The sequence below is a fragment of the Ursus americanus genome, chromosome 11 (assembly GCF_024610735.1).
Source record: "Ursus americanus isolate L20-20 chromosome 11, mUrsAme1.1.p, whole genome shotgun sequence".
Classification (NCBI taxonomy): Eukaryota; Metazoa; Chordata; class Mammalia; order Carnivora; family Ursidae; genus Ursus; species Ursus americanus.
Window position 1 is genome coordinate 45,398,386 of NC_142137.1, and position 19,574 is coordinate 45,417,959.

The following is a 19,574-nucleotide window of genomic DNA, read 5'->3' on the forward strand; positions in this document are numbered from 1 at the left end:
GGGGTATATAATCATCTCTGCCTTCATGACTTATTACTGCTCAGAGTTGATATCCTGTAATACCCTTTAACTGACTTGCACTCGATTTGTTTAAGTTTTTTCAATGGAGGAATATCTACACAGGGACAAAATTTATCCTTAATGCTCAGTATAGAGTCTGACACATAGTAGGTGCTTAAAATGCATTATTCATAGAGAGACACAGTGAAATATAATGGTTCCAAAACAGTACCCATGGGCTGAAGGACATTCATTCCTTTATTTGGTGAATGATTTTTAGGGGTGTGGTAACCAGTGGAGTGTTAGGTATTTAAATAAGATGCAAAGATGACTGAGATACCAAGCCTGTGTCTCACAGACCGGAGGGAACAGGCACACAACAGGACAGTTACAGCATAGACCACAGTGTTGTAATGGCACTGGGAGGCACAGAAGAATGAGCAAGGACATTGCCTCAGAGGGATGTGGAGGGCTTATGGAGGGAAGGATGCTTGACCTGGTTCTTAAAAGATGGTTCTGATTCTCATGGAGAGAACAAGAGGAGTAGCATGTGTGGAAATTGAGAGATGTGTGATACAGTAAGGAAAGGTTCTGTTCAGACTCATTGAAGGTTTGGAGAGCATTGGTGGGGGCAGGTAGTTGAGGGGATCTAGGAAGACATGGCTGGGGGATGGGATGAGAAGATAAAACAAGGCTTGGGTGAGATTGCAAAAACTTCTGGGTTCAGTAGGAAGAAGTCTGGACTTTATTTTATAGTCAGGAAAGACTCACTACAGGTTTTAAAGTGGCAGAGCATGTCAGAAAACCTTGTAAAACAATGGCTTACACAAAGTCACATTTGCTCACAAAGAAATTTGAAGGTAAGCATCAGTTGCTGGTTTTGGTTCAGTGTCTTGAGGCTATCCGGAGCAAGATCTCTGTGCTTCTCTTCATATTTTCCTCATGGTTAAGTGGGGGCTGCTGCACCTCAAGCCATCATGTTCAAGTTCCAGGTTGGTAATAGGAGGGAGCATCCCAGAGCAATTAGTGGAATCTTTATTACGAATGCAAAACTTTCTCTGAAGATTTAAGTGTCTGTCTCTGTGGCCAGAACTGTGTTTCATGGCGCTCACCTGACTGCAAGGCAGGCGGAAAAGTGTTATTTGGGCACGTTGACATTCCAAAAACAATAGCAGTCTATAAGGGAGGGAGAAGGGAAAATGGATTGGGTAGACAACTAGCCATGTCTATCGTCAGTGTGACATTAGATATGATTCTTAGGAAGATACTTGCGTGCAATATAAAAGGTGATTTGGACTACATGACTTGGATGACCAATATATTCTCCCCAGTCTAGTGGCCACAGTGTCTATGGACTGATGAAAAAAATGAGGGTGATATAATGATGATTTATAGTTCAGTGATATCACTGGGATATATTTTAAGTTTTTTTGTTTGAATAAAGTTACAAAGAAACAATTACCTACAACATATGTTTAATAACTATCTAAGAATCATATCTTTATAATGTTAATTCCTTTAATTTCGCTCATTGATTCATTCATCACATGTTTACTGGGCACCCCTATGTGCCAGATTCTGTCCTGGGAGCTAGGGATAGGGCAGTGAGAAAGGCAGACCAGTCCCTGTTTTCACAGACCACAGAGTCTAGCTCAGGAGACAGGTAATAAGCAAGAGAACCAATCAACAAGATTATTACAGATTATACTATAGGACACTAGGAGAGAGACAGTGATGGCGACAGAGTGGTAGGGTATGAGGGGCAGGTGCTATTTCAGGTAAGGTGGCCCGTCCAGGAGAGGCCGTCCCGCAGAGGTAACCTTCAAGTTGAAAGATAAGAATGAGCCAGAGTGTTTGTGTTAGGGTGAGGTGACAGGAGCAGGTACAGAGACCAGAGGCAGGAAAGGGCCAGAAATGGGGGCTTGAGGCTGGTGTGGGTGCACCATGGGGGAGCAGGAGGATACCTGTGTTAAGGGAGGCAGGTGCCTTTCCATGTAGGGTCCATTGGGCCATTGCACAGGAGGTATGGAAGGCTTGAGTCATGAAGGTGATGGTCTGAGTTGTGTTTACAGAGCCTCCCCCCCCCATCCCCAACTGCCATCTGAGAAGGGCTGGAGCGGATGCAAGAGGGGAGGGGGGGGACAGTTGGTTAGGAGGCTGTTGGTTTGGCCCAGGAGAGAGACAGTGATGATTTGGATAAGGCTTTCAGAGGAAATGGAGCCCAGATGCCCATAGTACAGCAGACCTAAAACTGATAGGACTTGCCAGAAATTAGGAAGAGGCCAGTTTCTAAGTAAAATACCTTTAGTTTTGTGTCACCTGTGAGCTCTAATGGCAACATCTTAACTGGGTACTTACAATTCTTCTTAACTCAACCTTCATACATTCAAATGTCTCCTGGGATAAGTTTTTTAATTTAAAAGAAAACACAACAGGAAAGTATTTTTAACAGAATAATAATTCTAGCTTAATATTTGCCTTTGAAGGTCTTATGTGTGTCCTTCATCCTAAGGGAAACACCTGCTTTTCTAGCTTTCCCAGTTCACAAAAATTAATGCTCAGGAAAGGACATGTAATAATCATTTTTTGTTTTAGTTAGAAGAGAGTGGAAAAGCAAAGAGCACCATCTCTCTTTAGGCCTTCCTTATTATTCATAAGCATTTCTGTGGAATATAATAACCTGAAGAAAAGCAAATGATTTTATGTAACTTCATTTGAAATAAACTTAGTCTACACCAGGGAGTCCCTCAACTTAATGTGCACATAAATCATGTGGGGGTCTTGTGGAAATGAAGATTTTGACTCAGTACGTCTGGGTGGCCCCAAGGTTCTGAATTTCAGCCAAGATCCCATCTGGTCCGCAAACCACACTTGAATAGGAAGGATCTCAAATGTTCCCTGGTCTTCATCACTTATACTTTAATTTTTCAGTGTTCCAGTATCATCAGATTGGAGAAACCAACCCATGAGAACTTAAAACATACTTGGTAAGTAGAAGAAACTACTTGAATGTTTTTCCCTTCTGGAAATCTTTTCTAGATTTGCAGTTCACTTTCTGTCCTTGGTCTGAAAAAGCCTGGCATACTGATTGTTGTCTGGTATGTTCTTTACCCTGATGACTAAGAATCTAATTACATTCTAAATTGTTACTATTTCCCTAAATATTTCCAGCTGCTTTCAAGATGAACTCTGTAACATCACTAGGAAAAGGCTCCTTGGCCTTTTTGGGAAGCTTACAATATGATCCCAAATAGCTTTCTTTCAACATGTGATGTTCAGAAGACCACAGAATTTTAGGGTACCTTTTCAAATTAGCATTAATCATACATGGTTTTCTTATGAAAGCATTTCTTTCAAAATGACCTACATTTTGAAAAGAAAAAGCACATATCAGTTTAGACAAGATTTTGGGGTAGGAAAGAACTTAACTCAGCAACCTTATTTGGGAATGATGGATTTTCACATTTTCTGTCTGAATAACAGTAGTTGCTTAGTATACACTACCAGACTAGTTGTAAACCAAAGGGGAGGGCCTATTTAAATAATAAGGTTAAGTTCTAAGTTTCAAGTGCCAGGACGTTTGTACAGAAAATTGAAGTCAAAAGTAGTTCAAAGGGTGCCTGGTTGGCTCAGTTGGTTAAATGTCTGCCTTGGCTCAGGTCATGATCTTGGAGTCCTGGGATCAAGCCCCGCGGTGAGCTCCCTGCTCAGCAAGGAGCCTGCTTCTCTCTCTCCCTCTGCCTGCTGCTCCCCCTGCTTGTGCTCTCTCTCTCTGTCAAATAAATAAAATCTTTAAAAGAAAAATTAGTTCATCAAAAAATGTTTTATACAAGCTACTGTGTTATGAATACTCAGAATGTCATTTTTTGACACAAATACGACTTTTGAAAGCCTTATTACTCCAAAAAATATGCTAATTCTAAAAGACATCTAAGTACCGAATTATTTAAATGTTATCCTAGTTGGGATTTACAAAGAATATATTTAGCCAAGTAGTATTTACTCAGCTAAAAACATGACAGCAAGATATCCTTCCTGGTATTACGCTTTTATTCATCTTTTTTCCAAGTTTTATTCATTTTCTGCCTCTTATACATTTTAATATTTTACTTTAGACATACAAGAGATGACATGTAAATATGAATCATTTAAGAAGCATATTTTCAAAGGAATACCTGTGAACCCATTCCCTCCTTAAGAATTAGAAAAATACCAATACATTTTTGTTCCTTACTTATCTATCTCTTGTTTCTTCCCCAGAAGTGACCTCTATGCTGAATTTTTCATTAATCATTCTCTTTAAAAAATAATTTCACTGGATCACCTGGGTGGCTCAGTTGGTTAAGCATCTGCCTTTGGTTCAGGTCATGATCTCAGGGGCCTGGGATTGAGCCTTATGTTGGGCTCTCTGCTCAGCAGGAAGTCTGCTTCTCTTTCTCCCTTTCCCTCTCCCTCTGTGCACACTCTCCCTCCCTCTCTCAGCAAAAAAGAATTTTACTGTGTAGCCATATGAATTGAGATAAGATATTATTTAGTTCCTTGTATTTTGAGTTTATAAAAATGGTTTCATAATATATGTATCTAGTCTTTTTCTATTTGATACTCTTTCTAAGATAATATATATTAATGTTTAGTGGTAGGTCATTCTTTTCATTGTTGTATAATATTAACTTTGAGGATGTATCAAAATTTGTCCACTCTTTTGTGAGTGGATATTTGGTTTCCGTGATTTTTTTATGTTTTTGTGAAACATGCTACTCTGAACATTCTAGTACTCGTGATGCAGAGTACTAGAGATTTTCTAGGTTGTGTATATTTTGGAATGGAATAACAAATGATCAACTTTTCAAAACAGTATCAAGTTATTTTCCACTGTACAGTTTTTATCTTCCTATAAGCACTGCATATAAAATTCCATTGATCCATATCTTGGTTTTGTTGTCTTAATTTTTGTTAAAAATAAGTATAATATTGTTATCTTAATTTGAAGTTACTTGACTATTGCTAGAGTTGATCATTTTTTTATGTGTTTATTGACCATTTGTGTTTCCCCGTCTGTGAAGTATTTGTTCATCCTTTTGCTTACTTTTCTATAGGGTTGTTTGTTTTTTCTTAATATATTTCACTTTCCATTTAAGGACTTTATTACTTACTGATTTTTTCCCCCTAATTACTTTCTAAACAGAGAATACATCTAATCTTATATTAGGTATGGGTTCTCTTGGTAGTGGCAGAGTGGCTTATATCAGATCAACATTCCAGTGATAACTATTATACACACACCCACCCAATATACACATAATTTTATACACACACATAGATGCATACACACATGTTGTGTGTGAATATGTATATAAATATATAAATATATATATAGAACAACTATCTGAAGCTACTGGAGGACAAGCAAAGGTGGGCAGAAACTGGAGAAACATTGGTACTTGGAAACAGAATAGTGCCCTGTGAACTTCCCATATTTAGTGCTTGTCACCTGAGGGCAGCTCCAGTCAGCATTGTATTCAGTGTTACCATAGCAACTGGAGAGTGAGGTTGAAAATCCCAGAAAGGAGAGAGACACAGAAGGAGAGCCCCAAATTCTGCATGTTAACTCTGTCCAAATATCTGGTTGACCTGTGAGGTATGCATGTGTGGTAGGAAGGAGTTTGAAGGGATTGAACAGAAAGTGCAGCTGCTGACCACCACAGGGCAAACACAGTTTGGAGTTTAAGTTTGCCAAGGTATCTTCCTGCGAAAACAAACAAAACATCAGTAATCTCCAGAGAAATGTAACGTATTCTCTACAAGATTCAGGCTGCAAAACAAAATGACCAAATATGAGGAAAACAGAGAGTGGTACCCGTGCTAAAGAGCAAAGGTAATCAGTAGAGAATTACTCCAAGAAATTGGAATTAGCAGACAAGATTTTAAAGCAGCTATTACAACTATATAAAAATGTAAAGAAAAATACGATCACAGTAAGTCAGTAGAGAAAATTTCAACAGAGAAATAAAAACTCTAAAAAAGAATCAAATGGAAACTGTAGAACTAAAAAATACAATATATGAAAGGAAAAAAAAAACACTAGATGCGTTTAAGAGCAAATTGAAGATGGCAGAAAGAATCAATAAACTTGAAGATAAATAATAACAATTCCTCAATCTAAATAACAAAGAGGGAAAAGATTTAAAATAAAAATGAACAGAGACTCTGTCACTTGTAGGACAATATCAGAAGGTCTAACATGAATGTAAGTGGAGTCTGAAAGGAGAAAACAAGGCAGAAAAAAGGTTTGAGGAAACAACTACCTAAAAGTTCCAAAATTTTAAGACAGATATATTTGGTATTTTTACCAAATCTTGTCAGTTCTATTGCCAGAAATCCCTGTGAATCCAGCCTCTCTTTTCCACCCTCCGGCTGCCATTCATTTGCAACAGCCTCCTGTCTTGTCATCTGGACATCTGCTCCTCCCCATTTTAGTGTATCATTCACATTGTCACCAGAGTTATCTATCTAAAATTAATCTTTTTCAAAATCAAAGCTGATAATGACATTGTAAATAAAATAAAATCTTAAACTCCTTAGCATGACCTTTACACTAGGACCCAATCTACCCTTTCTGTCTCAGAGCCCTCATCCATCCCTCTTACGCTATGCTTCTATTACCCTGAGCTGCTCATTATTCCCTGACAGGACAAATCCTTTCATACCTTCATGCCATCTCACAGGGGTTCCTTAGTGCCCTTACCTTTCTTTCCCTTTCCTGAGAGACTCCTGTTATGTCTTCAGTGAAGTCCTCTTCAGTGGTGCAGTCAGGGTTAGTGGTCTGTTCTCTGTGTTTCCACGGCACATGATAAGATCGCTGTTAGATCATACACCTGGGGAGAAAGCGACTGTACTGTATACTCCTCTAGTGCAGGGACTCTTCCTCCTTGTAGCTTACATACAAGGAGGCTTGTTGCTGACATAAAGTAGGTGCCAAGTAAATATATGTTGAATAAATAGAATATCTAATATATATACACACACACACACACACACACACACACACACATATACATATATATATTTATCAATACATATTATGTTAGATCATAGGAAACCTCTGATATTTGACAATTTTTCAGTATAAAAATAGCAATTTCCTATGGTTCAGCACTCACCCATACATGCGGGAGCTTGTATCTTTTAACAAATTAACAAATTAAATAGATATAGGCCCAATATTCATGGTACTTAGAATTTAGTAAGGTAAGCAGATTTGAAACAATTTTTATAAGCTAATAAACAAAGACTTTATTACAATTGTGATAAATCCCATCAGCTGTCATTAGCAGTCATCATGGGTCAGTGGAAATATAAGCACATCCTAAGGATAGAATTAAAGTCTGTTCCTGTAATCCTCTCACCTGTATGTTGAATGTCTAACATGTCAAGATTCTGATTCTGAGCTGGGAATTAAAAAGCAATAATAAAACTTTATTGACTTCTTTTTTTTAGTTTAGAGAAAAATGCAGAGTTTTGGCTAACAAAACTCTTTTTAAGAATTTGTCAAACAAAAGCATAAAGTAGGAATCGACCAACATTTCTATCTATGCATAGGTCAGTAATGGTCCTAAAACTCCTTTCTGGTGCATTTCTTTTGGCTATCTCCGGATAGATAGCTTAATCACATCCCCTCTTGCAGGTGAGCGTTATGAGGTCTTTGGAGCCCTCATACCTGTGTCCTTGCATAGGCTTTTGAAGACTGTCCAGCTGAGTCTGAGCAATGAGAGGTGGCCAGGGAGTGTACCTCCTGGGGGGGTGGGTAGGGATTGAGGTAAACAGAGCTATAAAACAGGATGGGATTGTCTTAAATTCCATCACTTCAGGTGGCTCTCACTTCTAATTATAGCTTCCTTCCTTCTTGAGACTTGACTCTTGGACAGTTTGTTGTGGGGAGATCAGAAGTGTTGGGAGGTTGGAGGTTGTTTTTTTTCCAGGCTCTTATGGAGTTTTGTGTCCCTGCCTCCCAGAATCCTGAACACTTATGGCTCTGTAAGTCGTCAGTTAAGATACCAGGTCACTGGATCAGAGACTACCATTAAGTGGTGGTAGGAGACACTGTATCCTCTTTTCGGTAATCTACAAGCCAACTATTATGGGTGAATTGTGTTCCCCAAAAAGATATGTTGAAGTCCCAATCTCTGGAACCTGTGAATATGACTTTATTTGGAAATAGGGCCTTTACAGGCATAACCAAGTTAAGATGAAGTCACATGGATTGGTGTGAGCCCTAATCTAATGACTGATGACTGGTATCCATATAAGAAGAGTGACATTTGGACACAGACACACACACAAGAGAAGGCCATGTAAAGGCAGAGGCAAAGATTGGAGTGATGTGTCTACAAGCCAAAGAACATGAAGGATTGCCAGCAATCACAACAAGTTAGAAGAAGCTAGGAAGGATTCTTTCCCCAAAGCCTTCAAAGAGAGCATGGTTCTGCCAACACCTCAATTTTGGACTTCTAGCCTCCAGAACTTTGGAGAGAATTAATTTCTGTTGTGTTAACTTACCCAGTTTGTTACAGTGGTCCTAGGAAACTAATACACCAAGCAGTAGACAAAGAATCATCCTACTCTTAAGATAAAGACCGGAAACCTTTCTATCTTTCCACATCCTTCCAGATCTAAGCAGGAGCTCTCTCCCAGCCTCTGGAGCAGCTAGTAGTTTCATCTTCTACTACAGTCCTTTCTGTGCAAGTGCTCCAGAACAAATCAGGCCTCTCTCCCAGGACCTGGGCAGGCAGGCTCCAGAGGTTTTGCTCCGAGTGTATCCATAGGTCTCCGGAGGTGAAGTTTGCTCCAGGAGCTACTGGGTCCACGTTGTTATCCAGCCTCCCAACTGAGGCCTGTGCTCCAGCCAACCCCAGATTAGGAAGCAGTCCCTGACCTCAGAGAGCCTTCTATGCACCTCAGCTCTTCTAACTTGTTCCCTGCAGCCAGACCATTGTATTATTTCCTAGAATGTAAATTACAGACCAGAAAGGAACCAAGTATTTTGGAGTAGTATAGTGTTGCACTTTTACACACACACACACACACACACACACACACACACACACACACGCATGTAGGTAGACATGTACATGTATATTTTACTTCCTGTTCAAGTACTTTTACTGATGCGCTATTCCTTGGTGAATAGTCTAAAATAAGCTCTTCGGCTGGCATTCAAGATTAGCCGCTATATTGCCTGACAACTCTGTTTACATAATCTGTAATCTAGCTGAGCTCGTACTGAACCACTTCCCATCTTTCAAAACCCAGATCAAATATTAACTCCCATGAGAAGGCAATCTTTCCTCATTTCCACAACCTATTTCAAGTGACTATAATACTTTATTTTTGCCATTCTAATCATGTTACTCATTGTATTGTATGTTTTTGTACACTTGCCTGGCCCTGTTTGCCTGGCAGGAAGAAAGCTTCTTGCTGTTAAAAGTGAAATTGATAGCATAATACATTGTGGAAAGTGAAAGCACAGCAATCTTGGCATGTTTTCATACGTAGAAGGGTCTTCAGTGGTGCTGTCATTGTTGCAGTAGCTAACACTTACTGAGGACTTAGTCTGTGCCAGGCAATGAGCTAAGCATGCTACATAAATTATTTTAGGTTTTTCCACTAATGCATGCCAATTTCCTTATTTATCTTTGTGTCCAACACAGCACATGGCACGGTTGTAGATACCCAATAAGTGTTTGGTGAAAGGTGAATGTAGAAAGCAAATGCACGTAGAACATGAGACCTTCTTGAGCCTTTTCTTTTCTTTTTTTTTTTTTTTTAATGATTTTTTATTATATTATGTTAGTCACCATACAGTACATCCCCGGTTTCCGATGTAAGGCTCGATGATTCATTAGTTGTGTATAACACCCAGTGCACCATGCAATACGTGCCCTCCTTACTACCCATCACCGGTCTATCCCATTCCCCCACCCCCCTCCCCTCTGAAGTCCTCAGTTTGTTTCTCATAGTCCATAGTCTGTCATGTTTCATTCCCCCTTCTGATTACCCCCCCCTTTCTTTATCCCTTTCTTCCCCTACCGATCATCCTAGTTCTTATGTTCCATAGATGAGAGAAATCATATGATAGTTGTCTTTCTCTGCTTGACTTATTTCACTTAGCATTATCTCCTCCAGTGCTGTCCATGTTGTAGCAAATGTTGAGAACTTGTTCTTTCTGATAGCTGAGTAATATTCCATTGTATATATGGACCACAACTTCTTAATCCAGTCATCTGTTGAAGGGCATCTCGGCTCCTTCCACAATTTAGCTATTGTGGACATTGCTGCTATGAACATTGGGGTGCATATGGCCCTTCTCTTCACTACGTCTGTATCTTTGGGGTAAATACCCAGTAGTGCAATGGCTGGATCATAGGGTAGCTCAATTTTTAACTTTTTAAGGGACCTCCACACTGTTTTCCAGAGTGGCTGTACCAACTTGCATTCCCACCAACAATGTAGGAGGGATCCCCTTTCTCCACATCCTCTTCAACAATTGTTGTTTCTTGCCTTGTCTATTTTTGCCATTCTAACTGGCGTAAGGTGGTATCTCAGTGTGGTTTTGATTTGAATTTCCTTGATGGCTAATGATTTTGAACATTTTTTCATGTGTCTGTTAGCCATTTGTATGTCTTCATTGGAAAAGTGTCTGTTCATATCTTCTGCCCATTTTTTGATTTGTTTATTTGTTTCTCGTGTATTGAGTTTGAGAAGTTCTTTGTAGATCTTGGATACCAGTCCTTTATCTGTAATGTCATTTGCAAATATATTCTCCCATTCCGTGGGCTGCCTCTTAGTTTTTCTGACTGTTTCCTTGGCTGTGCAGAAACTTTTAATCTTGATGAAGTCCCATAAGTTCATTTTATCTTTTGTTTCTCTTGCCTTTGGGGATGTGTCATGAAAAAGGTTGCTTTGGCCGATGTCGTAGAGGTTGTTGCCTATGTTCTCCTCTAGAATTTTGATGGATTCCTGTCTCACATCGAGGTCTTTCATCCATTTGGAGTTTATTTTTGTGTATGGTGTGAGATAGTGGTCAAGTTTCATTCTCTTGCATGTAGCTGTCCAATTTTCCCAGCACCATTTATTGAAGAGACTGTCTTTTTCCCACCGGATGTTTTTTCCTGCTTTATCAAATATTAGTTGCCCAAAGAGCCGAGGGTCCATTTCTGGGCTCTCTATTCTGTTCCATTGGTCTATGTGTCTGTTTTTGTGCCAGTACCATGCTGTCTTTGTGATCACAGCTTTGTAGTACAGCTCGAAATCCGGCATTGTGATGCCCCCAGCTTTGTTTTTCCTTTTCAACAGTTCCTTGGAGATTCGGGGCCTTTTCTGTTTCCATACAAATTTAAGGACTGTTTGTTCCAGTTCTTTGAAAAATGTCCTTGGTATTTTGATCGGGATAACATTGAAAGTGTAGATTGCTCTGGGTAGCATGGACATTTTAACTATGTTAATTCTTCCGATCCATGAGCATGGAATATCTTTCCATCTTTTTATGTCTTCCTCAATGTCTTTTAAGAGTGATTTATAGTTTCTAGAATATAGGTCCTTTACGTCTCTGGTTAAGTTAATTCCAAGGTAACGTATGGTTTTTGGTGCTATTGTAAATGGGATGGATTCCCTAATTTCTCTTTCTTCGGTCTCGTTATTCGTGTATAGAAATGCAACTGATTTCTGAGCATTTATTTTGTATCCTGCCACGTTACTGAATTGCTCTATAACTTCTAATAGTTTGGGAGTGGCTTCTTTTGGGTTTTCCATATAGAGTATCATGTCATCTGCAAAGAGAGACATTTTGACTTCTTCTTTGCCAATTTGAATACCTTTGATCCCTTTTTGTCGTCTGATTGCTGTTGCAAGGACTTCTAGTACTATGTTGAATAATAGTGGCGAGAGTGGGCATCCTTGTCGAGTTCCTGATCTTAAGGGAAAGGCTTCCAGCTTTTCCCCATTGAGAATAATATTTGCAGTAGGCTTTTCATAGATGGCTTTTATGAGATTGAGAAATGTACCTTCTATTCCTACACTCTGAAGGGTTTTAATCAGGAAAGGATGCTGTATTTTGTCAAATGCTTTTTCGGCATCGATTGAGAGGATCATATGGTTCCTGAGTCTTTTCTTGTTGATATGATGTATCACGCTGATTGATTTGCGAATATTGAACCACGCTTGCATCCCAGGTATGAATCCCACTTGATCGTGATGGATAATCCTTTTAATGTACTGTTGGATTCTATTAGCAAGTATCTTGTTGAGGATTTTGGCGTCCATATTCATTAGGGAAATCGGTCTGTAATTCTCCTTTTTGATGGGGTCTTTGCCTGGTTTGGGGATCAAGGTAATATTGGCCTCATAGAATGAGTTTGGTAGCTTTCCTTCTGTTTCTATTTTTTGAAATAGCTTTAGGAGAATAGGTATTATTTCTTCTTTGAATGTTTGGTAGAATTCCCCAGGAAAACCGTCCGGGCCTGGAGTTTTGTTATTTGGAAGGTTGTTTATCACTGACTCAATTTCTTCATAATTAATTGGCCTGTTTAAGGAATCAATTTCTTCCGGTTTCAATCTTGGTAGTTTATAGGTTTCCAGGAAGGATTCCATCTCTTCCAGATTGCTTAGTTTATTGGCATATAGCTGTTGATAAAAATTTCTAATAATCCTTCCAATTTCAATGGTGCTCGTCGTGACCTCTCCTTTTTCATTCATAATTTTAATAATCTGGGTCCTTTCTCTTTTCTTTTGGATAAGTCTTGCCAGTGGTCTGTCAATTTTATTGATTCTCTCAAAGAACCAGCTTCTAGTCCTGTTGATCTGCTCTACTGTACTTCTGGTTTCTGCTTGATTGATTTCAGCTCTAATTTTGGTCAGCTGCTTCCTCGTGCGTGGATTAGGCCTGTCCCTCTGTTGCTGTTCCAGCTTCTTGAGGTGAGAATATAAAAACTGCATTTTAGATTTTTCTATTCTTTTGAGTGAGGCTTGGATGGCTATGTATTTCCCCCTTAGGACTGCCTTTGCAGTATCCCATAGGTTTTGGACTGTTGTATTTTCATTCTCATTGGTCTCCATAAATTGTTTAATTTGATTTTTGATTTCCTGGTTTATCGAGTCATTCCTGAGCAGGATGGTTCTTAGTCTCCAAGTGTTTGAGTTTCTTCCAAATTTTTCCTTGTGGTTGAGTTCCAATTTCAGAGCGTTGTGGTCTGAGAATATGCAGGGGATAATTTCAATCTTTTGGTATCGGTTGAGACCTGTTTTGTGTCCCAGAACATGGTCTATTCTTGAGAATGTTCCATGGGCATTAGAATAGAATGAGTATTCTTTGGTTCTGGGGTGTAGTGTTCTATATATATCTATGAGGTCCAACTCGTCGAGTATGGCATTCAAAGCCTTTGATTCTTTGCTTAGTTTTTGCCAGGGTGTTCTGTCTATTTCTGAGAGTGGAGTGTTGAGGTCCCCTACTATTAATGTATTTTTATTTATATGTCTCTTTATTCTGGTTAAGAGTTGGCTTGTGTATCTTGCTGCTCCCCTGTTGGGGGCATATATATTTATAATTGTCATATCCACTTGTTGAATACTTCCCTTAAGAATAATATAGTGCCCTTCTGCATCTCTAACTATAGTCTGTAGTTTAAAATCCAATTTATCTGATATGAGAATTGCTACCCCAGCTTTCTTTTGAGGTCCATTTGCGTGAAAGATGGTACTCCATCCCCTTACTCTCAGTCTGAATGCATCTTTGGGTTTGAAATGAGTCTCTTGTAGACGGCAAATGGATGGGTCATTTCTTTTTATCCAATCTGCAACCCTGTGGCGTTATGGGATGGTTCAAACCATTTACATTAAGACTGATTACTGAGAGATATGATTTTAATGTTGCCATGTTGCCAGTAAAGTCTTTTTTGTATTGGCTGTGACTTTCTGTTCTGTATCACTCTTGGGGCCTTTTTACTTTTATAGAACCCCCCGTAATATCTCCTGTAGGGCTGGTTTCGTGGTTACAAAATTGGTTAGTGACTGGCGATTCTGAAATGTCTTTATTTCTCCATCAATTCTGAATGACAGCCTTGCTGGATAAAGGATCCTTGGCTGCATGTTTTTCTCTGAAAGAGCTTTAAATATGCTCCCCCAACCCTTTCTCTCATTCCAGGTCTGTGTAGACAGGTCTGACGTAATTCTGATGCTTTTGCCTTGGTACGTGAGAAATTTCTTTGCCCTGGCCGCTTTCAATACTGTATCCTTGCATCTAATATTTGCGAATTGCACTATGACGTGACGTGGCGTAGGTTTGTCATGGTTGAGCTTGGGAGGGGTCCTCTCTGCCTCTTGGACACGAATGTTTGTTTCCCTTGCTAGATTAGGGAAGTTTTCAGCTACAATTTGTTCAAATATCTCTTCTAGACCTCTGTTTTTCTCCACCCCCTCGGGGATGCCGATGATTCTAACATTGGATCGTTTCATTGAGTCAGTAATCTCCCGTAACCTACATTCGTGGGCGTGGATTTTTTTAAGACCATCTTCTATTTTCATTTTTTCCTCTATTAACCCATCCTCCAATTCACTAACCCGTTCCTCTGCTTCTGCGACCCTGGCCGTCAGAGCCTCTAGTTTTGCCTGCATTTGGCTCATAGAATTTTTAATTTCTGTCAGATTCGCTCTCATTTCTGTCCTTAGGGATTCTATATTCTCAGTAACCTTTTCGTTAATAGTTTTTTCAATTCTACTCATCATTTTGACCATCGTTACTCTGAATTCCATTTCTGATAATTTGGTTACATCCATATCCATTATTTCTGTGGCAGAGGCCACAGAATCACTGTCTTTTCTTTGCTGGGGGCGGCTTCTCCTTCTTGTCATTCTGATGAAGAGAGGTTGCGGGGTTTCCAGAGCCCAAATTATTGACTGGGTCCCAGGCCGTGCCCCTTGTTTTATAGGGATCTTAGGGATGTGGGCTTCTTTTTTAAAGATTTTATTTATTTATTTATGTGGCAGCCAACCAGCGAGAGAGGGAACAGAAGCAGGGGAGTGGGAGAGGAAGAAGCAGGCTCCCAGCGGAGGAGCCCGATGAGGGACTCCTTTCCGGAACGCCGGGATCACGCCCTAAGCCGAAGGCAGGCGCTCAATGACTGCGCCACCCAGGCGCCCGGGTTGTGGGCTTCTTGATTTTTCAGCCTGCCTTCTGTGTTCTGGGGGAGGGGCCTGCCGCACCGATACTCAGGCAGCCATGTTTGGGTAGAGTCTGGGCGTCCCCTGCGAGGGGGGATGGGGAGGGGCACTCCCTGAGCCGGTATTTCCAGGCTTTTGTTCTCTGGCGGCTTTCCCTGGCGGTTTGCTGTGCCTCTTCTGAGAGTCAGAGCAGCAGCGGCCAAATTTCAGCCTCTGTCACAGAACAGAGGGATTGTGGCCCGTTCTCTACTAATGTTCTGGCCACTTTAACTCTGTTTCTGTTGGTGCTGCTCAACCCTGCAGCGTCCAGGGATGTGCGCCCCACACCTGGCGTCCCAGCCCTCACTTCCAGGGCCGGCGCGTCTCTGTCCTTTGTGTTTCTAATGCCGCCAGCCGCCAGCCGCCCCGCGCCCACTCCCGGATCTCCCGGTCTCAGTCTGGATCCAGTGAGCGCACCGGGATTCCGGTGTTCCGCGAGATGCCTGGTGGCGCGCACACCCGGCTCACGGTCTCAGTCTGCTGTTTTGCGGGTGCCGACCGCGAGTCCGCCCGCTCCCCCGTGCAGGTGGCTACCGCTTCCCGGCGCCCGAACACGGCGGCTCCCTCCCCCTTCCGTTTATCTTCCGATATCTGTGCACAGTTTCATGGCTCCCCGCTTCGTACCTCAATACTCAGCGCTGGAGATGTTCATTTGTAGAGATCCAGATGCGTCTTCCTGCGTCTCAGGCTGGTTCCGTGGTTGTTTAGGCTGGTCTGGTACCTATCCGGCTCGACTCGGAGGACTGGCTGAAAACGGTGTCTCCTACTCCTCCGCCATCTTAACTCCTCCTCCTGAGCCTTTTCTCTTGATCTCCATAGATATGTCATCTTTATGAAAATTATGGCTGAGTTGATCTGTTAGGGAAACTAACATTAACCTCTATCTTGGAGTATATTCTGAACTAAAGAGAATTATGAATGATGCTGTGATAACGAAGCAAAATTGTGAATCATAATCCTAAAGTCCTTCCTATTATAGTGTCCCTGTATCTATATGGGACACAAATCTAAAATAAACTCTGGATTATTTTAAAACATAGTCCTCGTGATACATACAGAAAAACATACTGAAAGCCGTATTCAAAATGCAGAGTATGAACTATTTTATATGTTTAATCCCACCATTTTATATATGACTTTATGGAGAACTAATATATGCAACTCTAAACAACAGCTATGAAGTTTGTCCGTAAGAACCGAAATTGTACGTTGTGAACATTGGTATAAAGAACTAAGCATGTATGGCTTTCAATAATGTTTTCTTTCCTATCATGTCCCAGCATCATGAACATGGCCACTGGTGACTGTGTAGAGCTTAACACAACTCACAAAAGACCCTAAAAACCAAGCCGCCTTGTGGACTTGGCATTAGATTCAGACGACTTTGGAAAGCAGTTCCAATCTTCTGTTTTCTTTTCTTTCTTACTTTGTATTTCTTTCCGTAAGAAAGCTGGGTCTGACCTATTTTTAGGATTTGGCCCGTGGAATTGAACTTGGTGGTTTTAGTTTCACTGTTGTTGTTTTTCTTCTTTTAGGTAAAAAAATAAAGCATAGGAGTCCTGGCTGCCATGACTAGAAAAGCACTAAGGCTTTCTTCCTGTAATTATACACTTACAGGCACACTAGACTAGACGCGTGCTTTATGTTTCCTGGAAACTGCAAGTTCTTACTTCACCTAAATCCTTCTAACCTTTCTCTTTAAATAACTCAGTGACTTCTAATGCCCCTAAAAGAATGACATCATCAAAACATCCCAAATTAATCTACCTGAATATTAGTTCCCATTTTGTTTGTGGGTATTTTTCTTACCATTAAGAATTCTGCCCCCCACCCCGGTATTATTCTCCATCCTATCCTTTGTCTATAGCCCTCTCTCTTTAGCTGAAGAGGGTTGACATAAACTCCTTTATCACTCCAAGATCTTCGTGCAAACTAGTGGGAAATCACTGGGCATGGAGATTCTTCCATCAGAACAAGATGGCCCTCATGCCCTTTCCAGACTCTCCCGACCTTGTGAATTCTTATGAGAGTGGGTATTAGTGGCAATAAATAAAACATAATTTGTTATCAATTACTAATCTATTACTTCTATTACTAGAGTTACTGAATGTTAGATGTGTAGCCTTAAAGTTTTCAAGTCTGGCAAGGTTTGGATTCTCCTATATGTTCCATTGCCTTGGGCAGATAGAGGATTTCAGTGCTGGAAATCAGGATTACAAATACAAGGCAAACACGATAGGCAATTAAAATGTTTAATCACCAAAACCCTAGAAATTAGGGCAGGTTGACCATCTCAATAGATAGAAGGAGCACAAACTGAGTGCCAAAAAATTGCTACCATCACTTTTGTTCCAGAATTGGTTTTAGAGTTTCAGTAGCACCCACTGAACTTTTCCCCTGACTATCTTAACACATCTTTCTCGTATTTGAGAGTCTGGCCAGGATTGGAAACAGAGGTGTGAAAGAATTACAAGAGTGGCTGTTTTTGCAGTACTTTTGGCTTGAAGTAAAATAAGCAGGAAATTCTAAAATGTCTTGAGAAAATTTGTCCTCTAGAAAATTCTAGCTTGATTTAAAAAAAAAAAATGGGATTCAGACATTTAGGTTAATATTCAAATAAGAATGGTACATATATGGATAGCAACAGAAATGACAACTAATTTAATGTCTTAATGTCTATATGATACTTTCTAGGGTTGTCAGTATTCTTTCATATGCTTTTTCCTCCCCTGGTGGCTATAAACACCTTATCAGGCACAAGAATTTGGTGGTGTTACTTCCATTTTACAAATGAGACTGCTGAAACACAATGTTCATAGCAAAGTTGATTTTGTTGCTTTGCCTAGGCAGTACCTTTGACCTCATAGGTGCTCACAAATACTTTTAAATTTCTCCATCAAGATTATTCTGAAACACAGAAGTGCTGAGGTGTGTTTCCAGTACCATCTGTGAGTACAAATGCAACTCCTCACTTTATTAATAATCTGAAAAAGATACATTAAATGCTTAACTATGAATGTTGCTCTGCTCATTTTGTGCTGTCTAGAATCAAGAGATTCAGTAAGTTCAGCTATTTCTGACTTTATAAGAAATATGTTGATTTGAAAGTATAGAAGCAATCAGACAAATCCAAATTCCTAGAAAAGTGATAGTTTAGGATTAATGTGAAGAAGGATTTGGATTCCAGCATTTAGAGGAGTGTTGTGGATGACTATAGCTGTAGCAAATAAGAGTAAACAAAAATGAACATGTTATTATTTAGAGTATAACTGAATAGAACTCATTAGCTTAAAACCTGGCTTGTAAGAGCTCTCTTGCATGTTTTCTGTGTTTCAAAGACATTAGAACTAAGTGATAATACAATGCTTGAATCAATTTGACAATGCTTTCTAGATATTTGAATATCATCCTTTACGAATATATGCATATGCCACATACCTTTTATTTATTCGCTTACTTGTGCATAAAGCATATCTATACAGAATCCACATGAAAATGCAGGTGTTTACATGGATTTTTTTCTGCATTGCAATAAACATGAATGTGCTTCTGAACACTTGATGATTATTGTTATGCTTGTTGGAAAGTAGAATGTGGAAAGAACATATAAGTATAGGGGATGTAGAACATACAGGTATAGAGGACGTAGAACATACAGGTACGGAGGATGTAGTTCAAGACCTCATAACTTAAGAAGTGATGTTTCTACTCTTCAGCTATAGCAATATACAAAGGTACATATATATATAGAGAGAGAGAGAGAGAGAACATTGTATGATTACAATGTTCAATTTTCATGATCTAGACATGAAAATTACAAAGAAACAGATTTCAACTTAATAGAAGAAAGAACCTTCCATTGAAAATAATTGTTGGAAGTTTGATTAGACTGCCTCAGGAGGTAGTAAATTTTCATTCAGTGAAGATGATCAAACAGATGTTGTCGTGGGGATTCTAGCATTCTTTAGGTTTGACTAGATTATTTTGGAAGTCCCCATGATTCACTGCTAATGGAGGATATTGGCTCAAGAGACAATGTCAGAATTTTACCTTTGGGAGCTTCAAAAATTGTTTACTTTCACTCCTTTACTTTTCAGAAGAGGAAACTGAGCCCCAAGGAAAGATATAGCTAATTTTAGGGGGTTTGTTTGACAGGAGTCTATCCTTTTGACTTTATGTAGAACCTAGTAAAATGTAACTGTATTCTCAGTGAACTGTTCGCTGGTGCAGTGTCAGGAAAAATGGACATCTGACTGCAGGAAGTCTTTTATCTCAGGTTAATAATCTGACAGGTATAACTCATAAAGAACAAGTTTTGTACGTGG

General features: G+C 39.9%; 1 long non-coding RNA gene across 4 annotated transcripts in view; it reads left to right on the top strand.

Annotated features, from left to right (window-relative positions):
* Positions 1 to 19,574, top strand: part of LOC123797583 (uncharacterized) — a 298,997-nt gene that overhangs the window by 36,381 nt on the left and 243,042 nt on the right. For all 4 annotated transcript variants that reach the window (XR_006780983.2, XR_006780981.2, XR_006780984.2 and 1 more), the window contains exon 3: positions 2,932 to 2,987. This is a non-coding gene — a long non-coding RNA (uncharacterized LOC123797583). The remainder of the gene's footprint in view (positions 1 to 2,931; positions 2,988 to 19,574) is intronic.